This window comes from Mustela erminea, chromosome 20, assembly GCF_009829155.1.
Source record: "Mustela erminea isolate mMusErm1 chromosome 20, mMusErm1.Pri, whole genome shotgun sequence".
NCBI lineage: Eukaryota > Metazoa > Chordata > Mammalia > Carnivora > Mustelidae > Mustela > Mustela erminea.
Window position 1 is genome coordinate 13,838,456 of NC_045633.1, and position 23,374 is coordinate 13,861,829.

Consider the following 23,374-nt stretch of genomic DNA (forward strand, 5'->3'; position numbering starts at 1 on the left):
TTCCTTATCATAAATTTAATTTTGGATATTTAGATATAGATATAGATATAAGGAAGTATGTATCTATATAGAGAGACATGTTTGTATCTCTATCTATTTAGCAAGCTAGCTACCTATCATCTATCTCATATTGGTTCTCTTCCAGAGAGCCCTAACAAATACTCTTTCATAATACAAAATTAATTTTTGACAGACAGAGATCACAAATAGGCAGAGAGGAGGGGGGAAGCAGGCTCCCTGCTAAGCAGAGAGCCCAATGCGAGACTCAATCTCAGGACCCTGAGATCATGACCTGAGACAAAGGCAGAGGCTTAACCCACTGAGCCACCCAGGTGCCCCTCTACAAAATTTAAATTTTTAAAGTCCCACTCTTCACAATAGGGGTGGAATCAGGGAAAGGCTACCCCCCAAGCTGCATAATTTAACTTAAAATTATTGTTGAAGTAAAGAAAGAAAGAAGTTGAGTAGTTCAGTTTTTCTTTCACTTTTCATTCAGTCAATATTTATTATGCAGTTGGGTAATGGGGTTCGTGGGATGCTCTTCAAATGTATTTACTCTTTCCGTCTACCTTTGCTATACAAACACTCCATGTGAAGCAGTGGATTCTAATTTAATGAGATTTATGTGACTTTGAAGGAAGTTTTTTTTGTGTGTGTTTTTTTTTTGTTTTGTTTTTATTTGACAGAGATCACAAGTAGGCAGAGAAAGGGGAAAGCAGGCTCCCTGCTGAGCAGAGAGCCCGATGCGGGGCTCGATCCCAGGACCTTGAGATCATGACCTGAGCTGAAGGCAGAGGCTTTAACCCACTGAGCCACCCAGGCCTCCCTGAAGGAAGTTTTTCAAAGAGTTGTTTCCAAAGATGACTGAATGTGTTGGAAAATTAAGTGTAAGTGTTCACACATCAGGGGTCAGAGTGTTATTATTTTAGAGACATACTTCATGGAAGTTAGCAAAGCAGGCCGTAATAACCATAAGATCAGGTGATATCATCCTTGCCTTTGGTTTTAAAATGGAGGTTCACTTGTGTCCCTTTCATAAAGTCACACAATTAATACGTGCTAGATTGACGATCGAGATGTGTCTGACTTCCAAGACCATGTGCTTTCTCCCAGTGTCAGAGACCAACATCCCTTCCCCTCTCTTGTCATGATAACATAATTTCAAATTTTTAATCAGGACATGTAGCCACTCAGACTCCCCAGTAATTAGGTATGGACATATAACTAAATCTCAAGTGGGAAAGGAAGTAATCTGTTTTGTCTTCTAGGAAGCCTTCCTAAGAAAGAGGTACCATGTACCTCTGGCCTCTTCTGCCTTCCTTTATTCTTCCTCCTGGCTGAACCGTCAGCAGCCATCTTGGACGAGGAAGTCAAAATCATGTACTGAATACGGAAAGAGCATGAATCCCCAAGAACTATGGGGCTTCCTTGGAGTCCCAGACTGCCTTCCTCTAGATGTCATTCATACAAAAAAGAAATGCATTTCTATTATGTCAGGATTTTCTTGCAGTCGAACCTCATCCTATTCAACTGTTAGAACATAATGCCCTCCAATTTGTCCTCATTTTGGGGGAAGAAGCCCTAAAACGATTTCCAATAACCATTCCACCCAAAAAAACTCTTGAGGGCATCAGGTTGCCTAAGGCAAGAACCATATATGTATAGCTTATTCAAAGGGAATGCATGATGGGAGCACCTTCGGGGGGGGGGGGGGCGGGGTTGGTCCGTTAGTGTCTGACTCTTGATTTTGACTTGGGTCATGATCTCAGGGTTGTGAGATAGAGCTCTGTGCTGACTGTGCACCAAGCACGGAACCTGCTTGAGATTCTCTCTCTTTCTCCTCTCTCTCGCAACCCCCCAACCCACACACTCTCTCTCTCCAAAAAGGGGGAGGGTGCACGATGGAATTCTTCCTGAAGCCATTGGTGATGGAGATGCAATGCTCCCCAAATCATATTTTGACTTCTCCTTCACTTTTCTCACACTCATGCTCAAAGAAATAAACCAAGATGGAAGGTGAGAAAGAGAGGTCAGGAGAAAGTCCTCTACCTACTTCTCCATAAGTACAGTGTGTGGGCTAGTTCTTAATAAACCCATTTAAAAATATTAGAATTGTAGCAGAGTAAATAGTTTCAGATTATAAATGTCTTAAGGACACCCATGAAACATCTTTCATAAACATTATTTCAAGTGTATTAGATTTATAGAATATTTGCTTAAAACTGTATTTTTCTCCTCTTGAACTGTCAAGGGACTTTACTAAAAATATGCTTTTGTCCATTTTCGATAAAGCTAAACTCACTCCCAGGAATTTTTTAAGTAAGACTAACTCAGAGAAATAACAAGAGAAAAGCTAAGGCTTATGGCCTTTCTACCTTATTCAGAATCCCCAAAAAGTATCCTACATGGCATTTAGGAAATAGATGTATAATATTGTAACATAAATGGACAGTTCCTACTAAAGTCTTTTAAAGGAAGATACAGAATTTCATTATTTTTGCCTTTGTGCTGATTTTTCAAAATTATATTTTTATTATCATGTTTTTGTGCTGTAGGAAATAGTACCCTGAAATATGGGATTAACCTTTAAGTTTGTAATTTCCTTTTTAAAAATTTAAATACAAAGATTTACAAAAGCCAATAACTATCTACTTCCATTTTTTCACAGCTCTACATTCATTTTTTTTTTTAAAGATTTTATTCATTTATCTGACAGAGAGAGATCACAAGCAGGCAGAGATGCAGGCAGAGAGAGAGAGAGGAGGAAGCAGGCTCCCTGCTAAGCAGAGAGCCCGATGTGGGACTCAATCCCAGGACCCTGAGATCATGACCCGAGCCGAAGGCAGCGGCTTAACCCACTGAGCCACCCAGGCGCCCTCTACATTCATTTTTTTAAGCATGGCTCACCCAGCAATTCCTAATTAGTGGTAACCTCCAAAATGGGTATCATTTTGATTTAAATTCAATCTCAATTTTTTTTCTCTTTATGATACTTGTGTAACTATGGGGGGGGAAAGGAGTGATTTCTCCAACAGCAAGTAATAAATATAAACCAGCTATGGGCCTATATATCTCAGAGGGTTCCAAAACCATGCACTCTTGGGTCAAGACCTAAATACTAGATCACAGGATAACTGTTCAATCCATTTCTGCCATAATGGCTGTTGAAAAGCATGCTACTTTTTGGACAACCACATTTTTAAAAAAATATACACCCAATGTTTTTTTCCCCAAAACACACTGGAGACATGTGCTATAAGAAGTGATAGTTTGACATTATGGTTGCAGGCAAAGACTCACTCTCCAATTTACCCAACACAACAGTTTCAAGTCAGAAAATACCAAGTGGACTGTGAATAGAGATCATCTTCTATCTTTCAAAAAAGAAAAAAAGAAAAGAAAATATCAAGTGGAACCAATTTGAATTGCAAGCCCTATTTGGATGGACCCAAGGGACTCTCTCTTCATGTGCACACCAAGATCAAGGGATAAGGAGGAAGTGTCTTCTATAGAATTCAGTATGTTCTGAACAAGGACTATTTCCATGAGTGCTCTCATGCTTAGGCTTGTTTTGTCCTAAAGGTGTTTATGTGAGCTCTACTGTTATTTTCTCGAGCAGTTTGAGTGCGAGCCAACCTACCCACCAGCCCCTCAGATGGTTCAGAAATTACTGGAGAAAATGGCAAAGAAAGAAAAATGCAGCTTTTACAGAAATGATTACCTTGCGTCCCTCCATAATTTTTATCTTCAACCTTTGCCAAGTACAATACGCCTTCTTTGCATTAGAGTTTCCATAGATGCTGTGTTGATTTACTTTCTATTTTTTCCTTAGTTTTTCAATAAACTTGTTTTCATTGTTCAGTTGAGGTATTTTTCTACCTTTGAAGATTGTGAGGATGGTTTGGTTGAGATGGAAGGCATCATAATTTTCCCGTTAAAAGTAATGGAACTTTTCCCCCCATTCAATGGCTTTTGATTTAGTAGCAAAGTTTTTAGGAATGAGTTAAAGTCATTAAACAAGAGGTAGGTGTATCTATCCTTCCCCATACAAAAATAGACCAACAAAGAATCTTACTCACAGGCCATGTGTTAGACTCTCTCTCTTTTAAAAGATTTTATTTATTTGACAGAGAGAGAGAGGGAGATCACAAGTAGGCAGAGAGACAGGCGAGGGGGGAGTGGGGAAGCAGCCTCCCTGCTGAGCAGAGAGCCCAATGTGGGGCTCGATCCCAGGACCCTGAGACCAGGAACCAAGCCAAAGGCAGTGGCTTAACCCACTGAGCCACACAGGCAACCCTTTGTTAGACTCTTAATACAGACCCCAAGAGGGGCACCTGGAGGTTCAGTCAGTTAAGTACTCAACTCTTGGTTTTGGTTCAGGTCATGATCTCAGGGAACTGGGAGCCCAGGTTGGGCTCCAGCCCCATGTTGGCTCTGTGCTCAGCATGGAGTCTGCTTAAGATTCTCTCTCGTCTCTCCTTTTGCCCATCCTGCTTAATGCTCTCTCTCTCTCTCTCTCAAATCTCTCACTCTCTGACAAATAAATAAATCTTTAAAATATATATATATATGTATATATATATATATGTATATGTATATATACATAGACTCCAAGAATTCCTGCCCCTTTGGTGTAAGTTGTCCGCATAATCCCCAGGACTATAAAAATGATGGATTTTATTCTCATGATTAGGTTATGTTATGTGCCACAGTTGATCTTAAGATAAGGAGGTTCTCTCAGTGGGGGATGATCTAATCACAGAAGACTTTAAAAGGAGAGGGTTTTCTCTGACTGGTCCTAGAAAGGGACATCAGAAAGAATCAAACCATGAGAAGGATTCAGTTTCAGGGGAATTCTTTGTTGCTGAAGAAGAAGCTACATGGTAAGAACCTGAGATCAGCCTCTAGAAGCTAAGAATGGTACCAGGTCAACAAATAGCAAGACAGTGAGAACCTCAACCTACAACACCAAGGACATGAATTCTGCCAACAACCCAAGGTTGCTCAGAAATAGAACTTCCTGTAGTCGAAACTCTAGTTTAGGATGCAGATCACTGGACCCCCTGATTTCATCCTTGAGGCATATCCAGCAGAGAATATAGCCACACTGTGCCAGACTCTGGACCTACAGACCTTTGGACAAATAGAAGAGCGTTATTTTAAGCTGCTCAATTTATGGTAATTTGTTGCACAGCAACGGAAATTGAATATACCCTATATTAGGATAAACCAAGTTGTACTACAGTTAAAAATTATTTTAAAAACCACAGCCTTGGGTGTGGCTCAGTCATTTAAGCATCTGCCTTTGGCTCAGGGCATGGTCCCAGGGTCCAGGGATAGAGCCCCAACTGCTCAGCAGGGGACCTGCCTCTCCCTCTCCCTATGCCTGTGCTCTCCTGCTCTCTCCCTGACAAATAAAAAATAAAAATTTTTTTAAAGTACATCTTTAGGATGTACTTTAGGATGTACTTCCATGATTGGGACAGTAGGAGCAGAGCAAGAGTGTATCACAGTGGCCTGGCAGTGATTCACACCCCTTCTGCATACAACCCACTGACCATGACTAGTTGCATGGCTTTGCCCAATGACAAGGAGGCTGAGAAGTATGATCCCTTATACTGGCAAACAATGTGCATCTCAACCATGACCATCTGAGTCTACTGCCCCCCTTTATCCCTGTACTTCCAGACCTTGGCAGGTTCTACCGACACATGCCCATGGGGCTGGATTGAAGACCACATCCATTTAGATGTCTCAGACTAGCCACTTATAGGATGACTCAAGCCCATAGGTATACTCAGTGAAGACTTCACATGGCTCATTACTTTTTTTTTTTTAAGAAATTTTTTTATTTGGGGCGCCTGGGTGGCTCAGTGGGTTAAGCCGCTGCCTTCGGCTCAGGTCATGATCTCGGGGTCCTGGGATCGAGTCCCGCATCGGGCTCTCTGCTCAGCGGAGAGCCTGCTTCCTCCTCTCTCTCTCTCTGCCTATCTCTCTGCCTACTTGTGATCTCTCTCTGTCAAATAAATAAATAAATAATCTTAAAAAAAAAAGAAATTTTTTTATTTATTTGACAGATATCACAAGTAGAGAGGCAGGCAGAGAGAGAGGGGAAGCAGGCTCCCCACTGAGCAGAGAGCCCAATGTGGGGCTCTATCTCAGGACCCTGAGATCATGACCCAAGCCGAAGACAGAGGCCCAACCTACTGAGCCACCCAGGTGCCCCTGCTCATTACGTTTTTAAATTAGTTGCCAACATTTAAAAAATTGGAACCTTTCCCATAAAAATCTCAATTTCTGGGTTCTCTCAAAACATTCAGAAGACCTCACAGTGATCTACTTCAAAGAATGAGGTGGAATTATATGGCCTGACCTACAGTGTTTCCTTCCTTTTTTTCTTTTTCTTTCTTTCTTTTCTTTTCTTTCTTTCTTTCTTTCTTTCTTTCTTTCTTTCTTTCTTTCTTTCTTTCTTTCTCTTAAGATTTATTTATTTATTTGAGAGAAAGAGTGTGTGTGAGCAGGGGGCAGGGGAGGGGGAGAGGGAGGGAGAGAGAGAGAGAGAGAATCCTCAAGCAGACTCCCACTGCCTCCGGGCTGGATCCCAGGACCTGAAATCAGGACCTGAGCTGAAATCAAGAGTCGGATGCTTAACTGACTGAGCCACCCAGGCACCCCCAAAATCAAGGTTTTAATTAATGTTTTTTCACATCTCCCTCTGCCTCCCCACCTCTGCCTCCCTTCCTTCATTCATAAGCATCCTATGATCACACTGCTACCTCCCCACAATCCGGGGTAATCTCTGTGTTCTAAGGTCTTATCATGAGCAACCTTAATCCCAGAAAGGAGTACAGCCCTGGGAACATCTCGATTTCAGTCCAGTGAGACCTTGGTCAGACTTCTGACCTCCGAAACTGTAAGACAATTGATTTGCGTGGTTTTAAGCCACTGAGTTTGTGGTCACGTGCTGTGGGAGCAACAGGACTCTAACATAGTCCCTGGCTGCTGGAGAAGCCACTCCTTCTGGTAGATTCCGCCTCTTGTCATCCTGGTGTGGGAGCTCTGCTTTCTCCCGGTTTGATTCAATCTTTGCCTCCTTTGCTTGGCTTCCAAGTGTCCTTGTAATAAATGCGTCCCTTTGTCTAAGCTGGTTGGAGATGTGCTCCTGGTACTTGCAATGAAGGGACAACTCTACCAACCAGGCAGAGGACCATTTTTCAATAGGTCTTCTCATTCCAGGGATGATAGCCCAAAGAACTGAAGTACTCATTAGCCCATAGTTAACCTGTTACTGACAGTAATTAGAATCCCCTACAGCTACCCAAGAGGTGAATGGACGAAACTTGTTTTTGTAAGATGTCCTTGTTACCCCATTATTTCTCTAAAAGAGAGAAAGACCAAGGATAGGACAGTGTGATGGATAAGATTCTGGGCTTTGGAGCTACACAGAATAGAGTTCAAATCCCACCTCTTCTGCTTACAAGCTCTGTGAGTTTGGACTTGTGACGTTTCGGGGAGGAGGTCTCCATTCACTTGGCCTCTGGTCTCCCACATGGTGTTTTGAACTTTGTGTTCCTGACTCTTGTCTCTTGTCTCTCAATTTGTTCCAAGGAACCTTGTCAATGGCTCCTCCAAGACTGTAAAAGTTTGAACAGTTTCTAGCCTCAGTTTCTTTCTCTGAGAAAGATGGTTGAAGCCACACCGATTTGGAAGATGAAACGAAATAATATGCATACTCAAATTCTACAGATCCTAGCACGTGACGTGTCCCCAGTCAATGCTCGGTGACAATGGAAAACCAAGGACAAATGAGCCTCTTGGAAATTCAGATTCCTCCTTCATAAAACAGGATCAGCATCTTTCTCACATGTCCAGTGAGGATTTAAGAAGAGGAAGGATTTCAAGTGCTCGTTTAGCACAAAAATTTGGGTTTCCTTCAGCTTTCCTCTGCAAGAGAGAGAGAGAGAGAGACGAGGTAGCATCTCTCGTGAATTAGTTCTTTTCTTCCCTGTGGCCTGGTGTCATCATGTTCTATTTCTGAGAATATGGCAAGATCTGAGAGAGGGCTGTGCTCGTTTCTGAAGCTCTTTGCCAAATACCCCATCTACTAATCCTGGTTAACCCTGTCTGTCTACAGTTGAGAAAGCAGAGCCAATGAGCACTTTCTGATCTTTACAGAAAAGCACCTCTTCACACCTGTTCTTGTAATGCAGTCTTCCAAAAATAGATCATACGCCTGTATGTCTAGAATGGCTTTTCATGTAAGTGGGGGGTGATGGGATAAGTAACATGTTTACCAGTCACCTTTTTAAATTTTTTAAAAACATTTTTTATTTATTTGAGAGAGAAAGACAGAGCATGAGCGAGGAGAAGGTCAGAGGGAGACGCAGACTCCCCGTGCAGCTGGGAGCCTGATGTGGGACTCGATCCCGGGACTCCGGGATCATGACCTGAGCGGAAGGCAGTCGTCCAACCAACTGAGCCATCCAGGCGTCCCCCCAATTTTTTTTTTTAAGATTTTTATTTACTCACTTGAGAGAGTGAGCGAGAGAGAGAGAGAGAGCAGAAGCAGGGGAAGGGCAGAAGGAGAAGCCAACTCCCCGCTGAGCAGGAGCCTGATGTGGGACTCGATCCCAAGACGTTGGGATCATGACCTGAACCAAAGGCAACTACTTAACCGACTGAGCCACCCAGGTGCCCCAACCCGTCAGCTTTTTCCTGAAATTCATGTAAATGCTGACTTGGAAGTGAAGGGTAAGATGATTTAAAAGAAAAAAATAAAAGATTTTCCATTGAGACATAAATATTAAAAAAAAAACAGTTTTTCTGTGTTACCACCATTTTTTTCTGGCACATAACCTGTGTGGCTATATAAAATATATCCCAATTCTGCATTACATTTTTGGGGGGACAAAATACATATTTTTACATCGTACATGTATTGAAAGTGATTTTAAAGTACTTTTTGGTTAGCGGGAACGCATTACTTTTTGGTTGCTTTAAGAGCATTTTACTATGTATTAAAATTCAGTAGAGGGGCGCCTGGGTGGCTCAGTGGGTTAAAGCCTCTGCCTTCGGCTGGGGTCGTGATCCCGGGGTCCTGGGATCGAGCCCCACATCGGGCTCTCTGCTTAGCAGGGAGCCTGCTTCCTCCTCTCTCTCTGCCTGCCTCTCTGCCTACTTGTGATCTCTGTCAAATAAATAAATAAAATCTTTAAAAAAAAAATTCAGTAGAAAATTATTAGCTCCAGATGTGCTCCATATATTGTACAAACCTAGAATAAAAGAAAAAAAGATATAAAATCATCTAAGAAAAATATTTTGGTATCAGTGATTAACATTCCATTGTGAAGTCAGTGTAATCATAAACTTTAATATGTTAAGGAATTAACCTTACTTTTCCTCTGATAAGCTGTGTGGTCTGTGGTTGATTATCTTTGTTAAGGAATCTACTTTCTTTTAAAAAAAGGAAAGAAAAAGAAAAAGAAGCATGATATTAGGTGAAAAAAAATAAAAGTCTTAAAAAATTTTTTTTTAAGATTTTTATTTATTTATTTGATAGACAGAGATCACAAGTAGGCAGAAGGCAGGCAGACAGAGACGGGGAAGCAGACTCCCCGCTGAGCAGAGAACCCGATGTGGGGCTCGATCCCAGGACCCTGAGATCATGACCCGAGCTGAAGGCAGAGGCTTAAACCACTGAACCACCCAGGCGCCCCTAAAAGCCTTAAAAATTTAAAAAAAAAAAAAAAAAAAAAAGGAAACTACTTTCAAAAATGTGAGGCCACAGCGTTCATTGCAGAGTTCTGCCACTAGGGGCAGCATAATCTATTATTTTAGGTTGTTCGCTGGGTAATTTGGGGTGTACATTTTCTGTGAGCGGAAAAAATACTGTAGCTTGCTTTGTGAGTTTGGGAAACCATTTCCTGTTGGGTCTCAGATTCCTCAACAAGGCTTTGGACTAGATGAGCTCCGAGACCCTAACAGTTAGAATTGTGGGGCTCAATGATGATTATTTTGGTTGTGATTAGGGTGGAGAGGAGCAGTAAGAACTGAGTTATAATTCCATTGTTTTCACTCTTTGACCTAGAGCAAGTCAAAGTCTCTCACTGGTTCTTAGTTTTCTTCGTTGTAAGAGGAGATGACTTTCCCAAGAAAGTCATATTTCCCAAATGCTCGCTCCTCTGTCTAGGAGCCAACGCTAGTTTCTGGTCAAACTGTTGGGAAATACAGAGCAAAGAAAGTTGAATGGGCTTCTTTCTGTGGAACCTCACAGAGTCTTTTCAATGAGAATAAATATGATAGATGCTGAGATGCTGGGCATAAAACAGTTGACCAGGGATGATGATGGTTATATTAGCTTCCTAGTGCGTCATGACAAATTACAACAAACTATGTGGCTTCAAAACACAGATGTCTGTTATCTTAGAATCCTAGGCACCAGAAGCCTGAAATCAAGATGTTGGGAGGGCTCTGCTCCCGCTGGGGGCTCTAGAGAAGAATCCTTCTTTGCCTCTGGTAGCTTCTCATGGTCGCTGGTTACCCTCAAAGTCTTCCTCTGGTATCTACATTATTCCCTATCTGCCTCCATCTTTTAGGTGGTTTTCTTCTCCATGTGACGGTGTCTCTATTTCCACATCTCCCTCTTTCTCTCATAAAGAAACAAATCACGGGGTCAGGGCCCACCCCCTCTCCAGCATGACATCATCTTAACTCCGTTACATCTCCAAAGACCCCAAGATTTCCAAATCTGGTCACATTCGTAGGTTCCAGAAGATTAGGACTTGAACACATCATTTGGGGAGGATTCCACTACGGTGGTTATGATGATGGTGATAGGAAGAAGAGCAAGAATAAGAGAAGGAAGATGATGATCAGGGGCTCCTGGGTGGCTCAGTGGGTTAAGCCTCTGCCTTTGGCTTGGGTCATGATCTCAGGGTCCTGGATTCAAGCCCCACATCGGGCTCTTTGTTCAGCTGGGACTTCTGGCTTCCTCCTCTCTTTCTGCCTGCCTCTCTGCCTACTTGTGATCTCTCTCTTTGTCAAATAAATAAATAAAATCTTTTTTAAAAAAAGATGATAATTGTGTGGGACACAGAGGCAGAAGAATAATTATTAAATTTCCTTACCTCCTGACAAGCCCTTAAAACAGGCAGAGTGACCCCCATCTTAAGGCTTTGCTGAGGGCAAAGGACAATCCTAGCCTGACCAACCCCTTTCCCCCCAACCAGGATCCTATAAATCTACTTTAACAATTCCTTTAGGAATCTTTATCTCTAAACCTCCAAGATAGTGTTGACAATCATTCCCAAGCATACGGCCCACTGATAGACATCTAAAGGGTCTCAGAGAAGGTTTTATTACTGATAATGAATAACCTTTTCCCCAGACAATAGCTAGCCCTGCAAGGTCCTAGAAACCTTGCTTCCAAAATTCCTTAGAGACTTATGCCATCCCTAATCCCCTCCCTGACTTACAAGTATATAATAGACCACCCCTCACATCTCCAGGGCAACAGCTCTTCCTGCCCACAGGTCCTGTCCCCGTGCTTTAATAAACCACCGTTTTGCACCAAAGATGTCTCAAGAATTCTTTCTTGGTCATCGGCTCCGGACCTCACCCCACCGAACCTCACCTATGTTCTAGAACTTCATCAATAAGACAAGAGACATAAGTAATTATCAAGGACTCACTAGGGGCTTTACTCCATGCCTAAACCTCTCGAGGGCTTTGAAGTCTGATAAATGTGTTTTTTTCTTAGATCTCACCTCTTCGGAATGATAAGCCAGTTTTGGCCCAAAGCAGGGCATGGGACAGCCGGTGTCATACCTGTGGATTTAGGGGATGAGGCCACACACACACACACACACACACACACAGGGGCCACAAAAGGGAGGGGGTACTCCTTTAAAAAAAATTTTTTTTTTAATGGATCCCATGTAAAGCTTCATTGCAAACACCACCACAATACTGGTGCAGGAAAGATCCCCACAAAGGAGCCCCCCCAACCACCGTCTGTGTTCTCTTTCAAGTCACCTCATGACTCCAGAGACAACAGTCCCCATCTACAGTCTCTGTGTCTTTAACACCAAACCCTCTCTCCTCTCCCTCTTCGTGGGAGACCTCACCCGTCCCAGCCTTGGAGTCCTCAGCGGACAGCGGGAGCTGTCTTCTTTGTATGACTAGTATTTTATTTTCCCCTCCAGGTTTATACATGTCTGTTTGTGGCCAGAGATACTGGCTTCCCAGAATCCTGAGGCGTGAGATTTAAAAAAAAAAAAAAAGGGTTTTTTTGAGCAAAGCTATTTAAGAAGCAGAGGTGAGTTGCAGTCAGAAAACCAGGAGGTGGTCTGCAGACAGGGCCAAGAAAGTGAAAGGAAATGCTTGGCATTTAGAGAACGCTGCATTAAGGAAGAACTTTGAACCTCACTTAAATTCAGGAGGGTTTTATGTTAGAGCCCCGGGAGGAAGAAAATGCAGGTGTTGTCCCTGGTTATGCATACATGGGCCCATTAAAAGTGGAAATTAAAGGAATGTGCTTTCTTCCTGCATTTCAAGACCTTTTTGTTAAAGGAGATTTCAGTTTGGCTGGTCACTCACAACAGTGACTCATCAAACTGGGCTTTGTATCCCTGGTGTTATTAAATATTTAAATATTACTCCCCCAGGGGTGGGTGGCCTATGAGGGCTAGGAAGAGGCAGTGGCGTTATTCAGTGGGTCTGGTCCGCAACCGTGACAAAGGCTCCTGATCTGGGAGAAGTGAGGTCACCAAAGGACAGGTCTGCAGCGTCTCCAACAGGCTGGAAGGGAAGGCTCACTGAATCGGTCCCCGCAAGGACCAAAAGGGCTTGGAAGCCAGCAGGCAGAGGTGATGCGGAGATCAGAGAAGGCACGGAGCTAATGAAGATAGCTCAGCTAAGTGTTTAACTCATTAGTTCAGCTTTTATGTCTCTTACTGTTAGACTAATTCAAAGAATACATTATGGCCCTTTCAGATAAATGGTATAAACCCGCACGAAGGGAGTCAGAAAAAAAATCAATTAATTTGTAAAATCTTCCTGCCAGAAATAATGTCAGGTTCGTCCTTTTCTGGGCTGCAGGTTTTTCAAGGTGATTTGGGCTTTTATGGTCCTTGAAGTTTCACCTTGTATGTGAAATAGTAGAGTGGGTTTGTTGTCTGATGCCATTTGTTCATCTCCCAGTTAATTCCACAAGTACGTATTGGGTCCCTACAGTGCACCAGACAGAGTGCTAGGCACTAGTGCTCTAGGGAGTGAAGGAATGTGACTTCTTACCTTCTTAGAGCTTATGATTCCTGGGATCAGAGTCGACAGATAAACACATTGTGGCATGCCACACAGTGATAACAGAGGAGGGACAGAGACAAACAAATATATTTTGGAAGAACAGGGAAAGAAGTGAGACCAGCCTGAGTGGTGAATCAGTTAGTGTTTAATGAGCACCTACTATGTGCTAGGCCTTTCATGGGTGGTTGTGGGAGGAATAGAGGGAATGGAAAGGTTTACTGAGCACCCACCTGATGGGCCAGGTAGAAATCACAAAAATCACGAAATTATCGGGGATCAGGCACAGCATTTCCCCTGGCAGCCCTTCAAGATGGGTGTTGCCCTCATTGTGCAGTAAAGATTCAGGGATTCTGAAAATTTTCATTTTCACAACAGAAAATTCCAGTTCTAAGGTCTAACTCAAATATTTGGTTCTAAAGGTGTTTAGCCCCTGCCCCATTCCCTTCTGTGCAGACAGAATTGGAAAAGGGACCCATGAACGAATGCAGGTATGCATCCTGCAAAAAGATATCAACTGTCAAGTATAAACTAAACCCAAGGTTCTCTCACCTTGATTTTACTACTTCATTGATGAATCAGAAGGTATCTGAGGGTCTTAGGGTTCTGGGGTTCAGCATTCAGAACATCAAGCACTACAGATGATAGATTCTTGGAAGCGCTGGCAAACCAAAACAAAAAAGTGGTTAATAACGATTTTGCATAACAGAAATTTTGACTCCTAAGAAATAGACCAAAGAAAGGTGAGCACTTGGGGCGCTGGGTGGCTTAGTCGGTTGAGTGTCCGACTCTTGATCTCATCTGAGCTCCTGATCTCATAGTTGTGGGCTCAAGCCCCACGTAGGGTGTGGAGACTGCTTAAAATAAGGGGGAGAAAAAGTTGCACACTTGCCAGCATCAAACCCAGACTTCTCTCCTGTATTCTAGGTACATCTATCCAACTGCCTACTAACGTCTACACTTGGATATCTAGCAGGCATCTCAAACCTGACGTGCCCCCAAATGAATTCCTGATCCCCCCACCCCCCGAAATCCATTTCTTCCACCAGTGTTCCCAGTCTGTGTCCTAACAAGTCTGTCCTTCGGGATGAAACCCAAGCCTTCCTTTCTCATCCAAGCCCTCAGAAAATTAGGCTGACTTTATTATCAAAATGCATTCAGAGTCCAAGCACTGCTCTCTGTCTCCTCATCTGGCATCTGGTCCTGATGCTGATCCTGGCCTGGACAGGACCCCTGGCTTCTGTCTTTCCCTCTGCTCAATTCTCAACATAGCAGACACGTTGATCCTTTAAATATGTAAGTCAGATCATGTCACGCCTCTGCTCGAAATCTTGCACTGGCTCCCATTTCGCTCAAAGTTGTTACAATGGTATAAAAGGACTTGACGTGATCTGCTCCTGTCCCTTCCTGGGCTTCTTCTCCTACTCCAGACCTCTTGTTCATCTACTTCTGGTACAGGGGTGTCTTTGCTGCTCCTTGATGTTCCAGGCACCCCCTCCCATCTCCTCGAGAATTTGCTCTAACTTTGTTCAACTGGGGACACTCTTCCCCCAGAGACCTACTTGGTTAACTCCCTTACCTCCTTCAGGTCTTTGCTGAAAGTAGATCTTCTCCAAGGGGGACACCCTAACCACACTACATGATTATATGGTGGTGCAAACTGCCTTCTCTCTGTCCCTGGCAAGCTCAGACTTCTTTGCTCTTTGTCTTTAAAAGGGGGGTGGGGGCACCTGAGTGGCTCAGTGGGTTAAGCCTCTACCTTCGGCTCAAGTCATGATCTCAGGGTCCTGGGATCGAGTCCCGCATTGGGCTCTCTGCTCAGCAGGGAGCCTGCTTCGCCCTCTCCCTCTCCCTGCCTCTCTGTCTACTTGTGATCTCTCTGTCAAATAAATAAATAAAATCTTTAAAAAATATATATATAAAATATATATACACACATAAACACACACATATATTTATAAATATAAGTATATATAAATATATACCATGAATATCATCTTCCATCACATTTTATCATCTGTCTATGATATGTATCATCTAAACTCCCCTCCTAGAAAGTAAGCTTCACAAGGACTGACATCTTTGTTTTATTTACTCCTGGATCCCAAGTCCCCAGGGCAGTGCCCAGCACGAAGGAGACATGCAATACATATTTGTAGAACAGATGAATGCAAGTCCCAAAGACGGGCCAGTCCCCCGACCCATCAACCTAACTCTGAGTTCGACGCATTTATTTGTTTAACTGGGAAAGCCTGTCACCATCCTGGATAAAGAGAGAGACAATAGGATTTCATTTTTTTTTCCCAGTTAGTTTCTGCTGATTGCATGCAAGCTAGAGATCTTGAATGCCATACCACCGACAACCCTGGGAGCTGGAAAGAGAGTAGCCCTCGGCAGTTAAAAATTCACAGCATGTCCAGGACAATCTTCCAATATGGGCAGCAGCTGGTTTGTCCCACAGGCCAATCCTTCCAGAGAGCACAGTTGCAACCCACATCATTTTCAGAGGACTTCTAATGTGGTTAGAAAACCTGATAAGATGTTGCCTTTTACATCTTGTTTTTATTCCCTTCCCAGAGAGGGAGAGCCTGGCATTTTTGTGGCTAACCTTGTCCTGAAACAAAATTTATGCACCATTCTGAGTTCAAGTGAATAAGAAAGTAACAAAGGGTATTGTGACTATCTCCTGGGCAGGTTAAGAGGGAACAGAACACTATGCACAAGATTAGGAGTGTCTTTTGCGGGTATCGCCATCTGTCCTACGTGATCATTGGAAGCAGGAAGGTGGGAAAGTGGTCCAGCCACAGGCAGGGCTGATAGCGGGAAGACAAGGTGAAAATGTATCAGTCATTGTCTTGCAGGACAGAAAAGTGAGCTCTTGGTGAAGCCCAGGAGGTGCGCCCTACTGGGTTCAAGGTCCATGCAGGTGTGAAGTCATCTGTGTAAACCATCTATTAGAGCAACTTTGTTTTAAAAAATAATAATAAATAAATAAAAATAAACAACAGCAAAAATAAAGCAAAAACCACAAAAAATCAAAAAAAAATAAAAAAATAAAAAACAAAGAAATATATTAATGCCTAGAAAAGAAAAGTAAAATGCTAATAGCTTCAAAAATAGTCTTTGGGTGGCCCAGTGGGTTAAAGCCTCAGGTCATGATCCCAGGGTCCTGGGATCAAGCCCCCCATTGGGCTTTCCGCTCAGCAGGGAGCCTGCTTCCTCCTCTCTCTCTGCCTGTCTCTTTGCCTACTTTGTGATCTCTGTCTGTCAAATAAATAAATAAAAATCTTTTTTAAAAAAAACCCTATTTCAGGAACCCACTGCTTTGGGGCACCTGGATGGCTCAGTGGGTTAAGCCTCTGCCTTCGGCTCAGGTCATGATATCGGGGTCCTGGGATCAGGCCCCACAGCAGGCTCTCTGCTCAGCGGGGAGCCTGCCTCCTCCTCCTCTCTCTCTGCCTGCCTCTCTGCCTACTTGTCTGTCAAATAAGTAAATAAAAATCTTTTTAAAAAATAGTCTTCATAAAAATACTCTGTCCACCCGTATCAAACTGAGTTTTTCATTCCCTGGCTTGATTTTTCTTGGTGTCTCAGAGGGCCTTGAGAAAGAATGCTTAGTGATGGTGCTGTTCCCATCCTCTTACGTCCTATGTGTAGAACAACCCCAGATCCCAGGATTCTTGCTGAAATAGGAAGTCTATGAAAGACAATCATGTCAGCACGAGCTGTCGACACAGCCTGGAGAGCGCCCAGAGCCTTTGATCCGCTCTGACCTCCCCCAGATCTTCAAACAAACAGGTGTTAATTCTAAAACCACTGCACGGACACTAACCAAGAATGGAAAATGGTTTCCATGCCCAGTGGTGACAGGACAGTGAACTAAGGGGGATTCACAAGGGCAGCGGTCACGCACAGGGGTGTGTGTGTGTGTGTGTGTGTGTGACACTTGGGTACGTTGATATTTAGAGTACCCTCGCTTTCCAAGAATAGACAAAATGGGAAGAACCTCAAAAGTCAGAAGTAGGAGTATGGCTACTGAATCTGGTGCGTACTTAAGATAGAATAATAGGCAACTGCTAAGAATAAGAAGGTCAGGGCGCCTGGGTGGCTCAGTTGGTTAAGCAACTGCCTTCGGCTCACGTCATGATCCTGGAGTCCCTGGGATCGAGGCTTGCATTGGGCTCCCTCTGCTCAGTGAGAAGTCTGCTTCTTCTTCTGACCCTCCTGCCTCTCATGCTCTCTCATTCTCTCTCTCAAATAAATATATTTTAAAAACTTTAAAAACAGGGGTGCCTGGGTGGCTCAGTGGGTTAAGCCGCTGCCTTCGGCTCAGGTCATGATCTCAGGGTCCTGGGATTGAGTCCTGCATCGGGCTCTCTGCTCAGCAGGGCCTGCTTCCCTCTCTCTCTCTCTCTCTCTCTCTCTGTCTGCCTCTCCATCTACTTGTGATCTCTCTCTGTCAAATAAATAAATAAAATCTTTAAAAAAAAACTTTAAAAACAGCAGAATAATAAGGTCAGTACACATGTACAAACATGGGAAGATATCCACGTACGTAAACATCATGGAGGGTAGGCTTTTTTCCCCTTGTTTTGTTCACTGACACAGCATCCACGTCTAGGATAGTACCAAGACATAGTAGATGTGCAGTGAACAGCTTCTGAATAATAGATCTATTTCTTAGCCAAAAAAAAAAAAAAAAACCCAGACCACAAAAGAACGCATACATTACAGTCAATTTGTGTGTGTGTGGGTGTGTGTGCATGTGTATAAACACTACACTCTATTAGGATAGGCTGGCTATGTTCCTCTATGTTATTGCCTAACAGACAACCCCTGAATGAAACAATTTGTGTTGTTCCTCACTCTGAGTTGTCTGGGAGCTGTGCTCTGTATCACCTTCTGTCTGGTACTCGGTTGTTAAACCAGCTACTAACTGGAACATTGGTAGCTGACAAAGGCCCTGGAGGAATTAAATACTTGTGACTCGTTGGGAAGAACTAGTCACGTGGCCTAACCCAACCATTCGCGAGCCAGCAGGTGCGGTCCTACTACGCGCCTGGGAAACTGGCTGGAACTCTCCGGCAGAGACCACAAACGACCCATCAGAAATACCCATGGAAGTGTTCAAACATAGTTATAACTGAAGTAAGAGAATTAGAGAAGGATGGAGGGGTTAACTTTGAATTTTCATTTGGTATACAGTATTTTTTTTTGACATTTTGCGACGAATTCGCTTTCTAGTGGAATATTTTTACAAGGGGGTGATAAATTTTTAAAGCATACATTAATACGATGAAATAGGCAGCAGCCCTAGAAATGTTGAGGACGTGTTTTTATAACGTGCAGAAATTTTTATGGTGTGATGTGAAGTGCAGAAGGTAATAGAAGCCTTCTTTATGTGGTTTCATTTCAATTGCCGAAAGAAACGCTTAGAGAAAGAAATGCTAGGAAAAGGTATGCCAAAATAGTAGTACTTCATTTGGGTATTTTTGGGTGATGCGATTATGCCTGTTTTCTTTTCCTTTTCTATAATACTTCCTTAGACTCTGCAAGTTCGCCACAGTGATTAAATGTTGCTATTATAAAAAGAAAAGAGCATACACTTTAAAAAGGCTGATCTCCAGGGAAAGGATGACCTGATATGTCAACTTTAACTTCTAAAACATAAATGAACAAATGTGCTCATTACTAGAACTCTTCAGAGGAAAAAAAATTAGTAATAAGTGGACATTGCCTGTCCCAGAAAACCCTTGTGCTAGATGATTTTGCCCAAACCTTGCAAATAGGCATGGGATTATAGCACAAATCGTTTCTCTCCGGGGCTGTTCTTTTAATATAAAATGGGGAGAAAAATGAGTTTTTACAAGGATTGCTTTCCATTTCTGTTCTAAAGTAAGATTTCTACAAAACTTCGAATAACAAACAAGTGAATTTTCCGTGTTGCCAACTTAGATCATTGTTTTTGACTGGTCTTCCCGAGAACACTCAGAAACAGTGTCTGTGTCCTACTTGTCTCATATATGTGGGTGTAGCTACTTCACATATGTTGAATCAGAGAATTTTAAAACCGACAAGGCTCCCAGAAACAAAGCTCTGATTGAAGTGGGAGCTCGAAGAGATAGGAAATTGTACTAGGAAACATGCATTGGGCACTTGCTATAGGTCATATGCCCACATAGTGGGAGGTATCACCCTTGGAACTATTGATATTGGAGTCCAGATGGTTCTTTGTTCTTGGGGGGGGCTGTTCTCTGTTCAGTTAGGGTGTTTTCATAGCATCCCTGGCTTCTACTGACTGGATGCCGGTTGTATACCCCCTCAGTCATGACAACCAAAATCATCTCTAGAGGTGGCCACCTGTCTGCTTGATGACCTTTGCGAACCAGTGCCGTCCAACACTTTTAAAAATCCCCAACGACAAAGGAGACATTACGGTGGCCATCTTAGAGAGATGAAGTGCGTGCTTCTAGATGACAAGCAAGTTAAGTACCAGAACCAGGGTTTAAATCCAGATTCCCCACAACTCCATGGGGTAGTAACTGGCCACGAGTAAACCTTTACCCTTGTCAAGCATGGCACAAAGCTCTTTACTCATACAAATGGTCCCCGACTTAGCCAGTGCGGCTTAACTATTTTTTGACTTTACAATGTCAAAGTCAAAGTGTGAAAGTGAGATGCATTCAGTGGAAACTGTGCTCAGAGTTTTGAATTTGGATCTTTCCCTGGGGTAGGGACCTGCTATAGGATCCTCTCTCGTAATCCTCAGTCCCTGGTCAGTGACACGATCAGGAGGGTAAACAGCCGATGAGCTGATGACCCTTTCGTCTGTTGACCGTAACCATTCTGTTTCTCACTTTCGGTGCTATATTCAATGCACGGCCTATGTTATTTAACCCTTGCGTGTGAAATAGGCTTTGTGCTGGATGATTTTGCCCAACCGTAGGCTAATGCATGCGTTCTAAGCACACATAAGGTCGGGACGAGGCTAAGCTCTGCCACTCAGGGCATGCATTTTTGACTTCATGAAATGATATATTCAGCTTATGATGGGCTTATCCAGATGTCACCCCATCAGAAGCTAAGGGGGATCTCTCCATCCTTGTGGATCCAGATAGCGATGGGAAGCAGTGGACGCAGGTAGGATTCCTGTTCTGTCATAGGAGCAGGCTAGGCTTGGCAAGTTTGTACAACTTGGTCCAGTTCACTGAGCTAAGAAGCTGCAAATTCAAACTAGAATGAAGCACGGTTTGACGTCACAGTGCACACTCTCGACCTCCTGCGGATGCTTCTATTCTAGGACACGTGCTGCCCAGAGGGGGTGGGGGAATGGACAAAATATGATTTTAAAAAGTTTTTTAGGATTTATTTATTTATTTGAGAGAGAGAGAGAGAAAGACAATGGGGAAGGGGCAAAAGAAGAAGGAGAGAATCTCAAGCAGACTCTGCCCCCCACCCCGCTGAGCGTGGAGCCCCAATGGGGGCTCCATCTCACGACCCGGAGATCATGACCTGAGCTGAAACCAAGAGTGGAATGCTTATCCAACTGAGCCTCCCAGGCACCCTGAGAAAATATGATTTTAAAAGTAAGGCTTGCTGGGGCATCTGGGTGGCTCAGTCATTAAGCATCTGCCTTTGGCTCAGGTCGTGGTCCCAGGGTCCTGGGATCGAGTCCCACTGCTTCTCCCTCCCTGCCCCCACCCCCACCCCCGCTTGTGTTCCCTCTCTCGCTGTGTCTCTCTCTGTCAAATAAATAAAAAATAAATAAATAAAATAAAAGCAAGGCTTGCTGTAATTTAGCTCACTGATTGTCCATTCATTCATTCATTCATTCATTCACACACGCATACACCATATATGCCCAAACTTTGGGGTAGTTGTATAGCATAGTCCTAAAGAGCAGGGTCTCAAATCCTGCTCCACCAATTCCCAACTCTATGTCCTCGGGCATTTCGCTAAAGTTCTCTGAGCGGCAAACCCCAATTTCTTCATCTGTAAAATTAAGGTAAGTGCCTACTTTTTAGGATTATTACAGAGACAGAATGAAGCAATGTGTGGAAAATGCAGAGCATGGCATGATGGGTATAATTTTTTAATAAACATTATTATTGTTGTTACTTCCCAGAAGGGATTGAGCTGGCAAAGGTCTACATGTGTGCAGGGTTGAATAATATGAAAACAGCCAAAGAAAAATCATCACGCAAGGGAAAGGCATTGGAAATGCCAAAACAGTCCTGAAGCAATCTAATATAATAGCATTTACCTGCTGTTGTATAGCTTAGGTTTGGGAAAAAACAAAAACAAAAACAAAAACACATTAACCCAAGTTTGGCATTAAAATTACAAAAAAAAAAAAAAAAAGATTTTGACTTTGTGTTAGCAAATGAAACGAGATATCCTTATAACACAATTCCACTCTAAAGAAACAAAAATAATTCTATAATTTTCTAAATATCTTATCATCGTTTTGCCTGTTTCTAGTTTGAGAATTTGGGGGCGAAAAAGAAAACAAACTTCTGTTGCTAGGAACATTCCAATAAATGAAGATATTCTCTGCCCACATAGATGCCCCCTGAACCAGTTCTCCTGTTCTCCCCCAAACCAAATTACACACAGATGTATGGTTATGTCTGAGGATGTTTATTAAACCTAGTCATTTCAGTTCTGAATTTAGTTACAGATTCAAGACACCACATGGGAGGGGAGAAAGGAATGGAGAAGTAATGTCAGTGATTTCTCCCAAGGAACCTGTGCTCTATCTGCTTTGAATCTAATTGTCTGCCCTATTTTATTTTATCCTTATGTAAATTGGTTGGATGTTCTAAAAATCATATGAGAAGGCCAACTCTAATATCTAGGGGTCAGGATTTCACACTGGAAGTCTGGTGGTTATTAGTCTTTCTCAAGGTACCCCTAACTAAAATCCATGCAACTAGTTCATTTATCCACCCTGGATCTTTCTGTTTCCAGCTTGGGAGATTACATTTAAAAGGATAATACATAAAGAAAAAAACACACTAGAGTCCATGTTAGAATAACCAGATTAATCTTTCTGAGGTATAACCAGGTTAGTTTGTCTGGGAAGGCAGTAAAATAGCGGTTAACTGTGGGGACATTCAGAGTCTGAAAAGACCAACTTCAGATCCTAGTTCTGCTACTTACTTGCTTTGACAGGCCGGGTCGGTAATGTCCTTCAAGGAGTCTTACCACCTGGCGTTCATGTCCCTGTGTAACTCTCTTCCTCTGGGTATGGACTGGTCTGGTGACTTGCTTCCAACCAACAGAATATTGCCAAAGTAACAGGATGCCACTTCTCTGATGAGGCAATGAACTCTGAGTTCTGTCTCACTAGAAGATTCTCTCCTTCACTGGCTTTGATATTGTGAGCTGCTGTGTTGGAAAGGACATGTGCCAAAGGACTGAGGGCAGCCCCAGCAGGGAACTGAGGCCCTCCGACCAACAAGCAACCATGTAAGAGCTTGGCAGCAGACCTTCCCCAGTCGAGTCTTGAGATGAAACCCCAGTCCTGATGGCACCGGGTGGCAGTCTGTGACAGCCCACATGCAGGGTTCCTAGCCAAGCTGAGTCCAGACTTCTGACCCTTGTTAAATATGTTAAATATATGTTAAATAATATATAGTTGTTTTTTTAAGCTGCTAAGCATAGGGTAATTTGTTACGTAGCCATAGATACTTAATATGGGGCTATCCCATCTTGGGTTAGCTATTAAACGTTTCTGAGCCCAAGACCATCAACTATAAATTGGGGATGCCAATATCTATTTCTCAGGTTGGCTGTGAAGATTCCATAGGCTAAATGTTTAATATTATAGCTGGTACCTTGTGAGCTTATTTTAAAATTTACTTTTATTTTATTGACAACGTTTTTTTTTTAAGATTTTATTTATTTATTTATTTAGAGAGAGAGAGACAGAGTGTTAGTGGGGGGAGGAGCAGAAGGAGAGGGAGAGAGAGTATCTCAAGGGACTCCGTGCTGAGCACAGAGCCCGACAGGGGTCTCGATCTCATGACCCTGAGATCCTGACCTGGGCTGACATTCAGAGTCAGACGCT

General features: G+C 43.0%; 1 long non-coding RNA gene across 1 annotated transcript; it reads right to left on the reverse strand.

Annotated features, from left to right (window-relative positions):
* Positions 1 to 256: 256 nt before the first annotated feature.
* On the reverse strand, positions 257 to 11,551 carry LOC116580450. Its single transcript, XR_004281663.1, has 3 exons — positions 11,471 to 11,551; positions 2,908 to 2,917; positions 257 to 270 (listed from the first exon to the last, which is right to left on the reverse strand). It is a non-coding gene; the product is annotated as an uncharacterized LOC116580450 (long non-coding RNA).
* Positions 11,552 to 23,374: the final 11,823 nt, after the last annotated feature.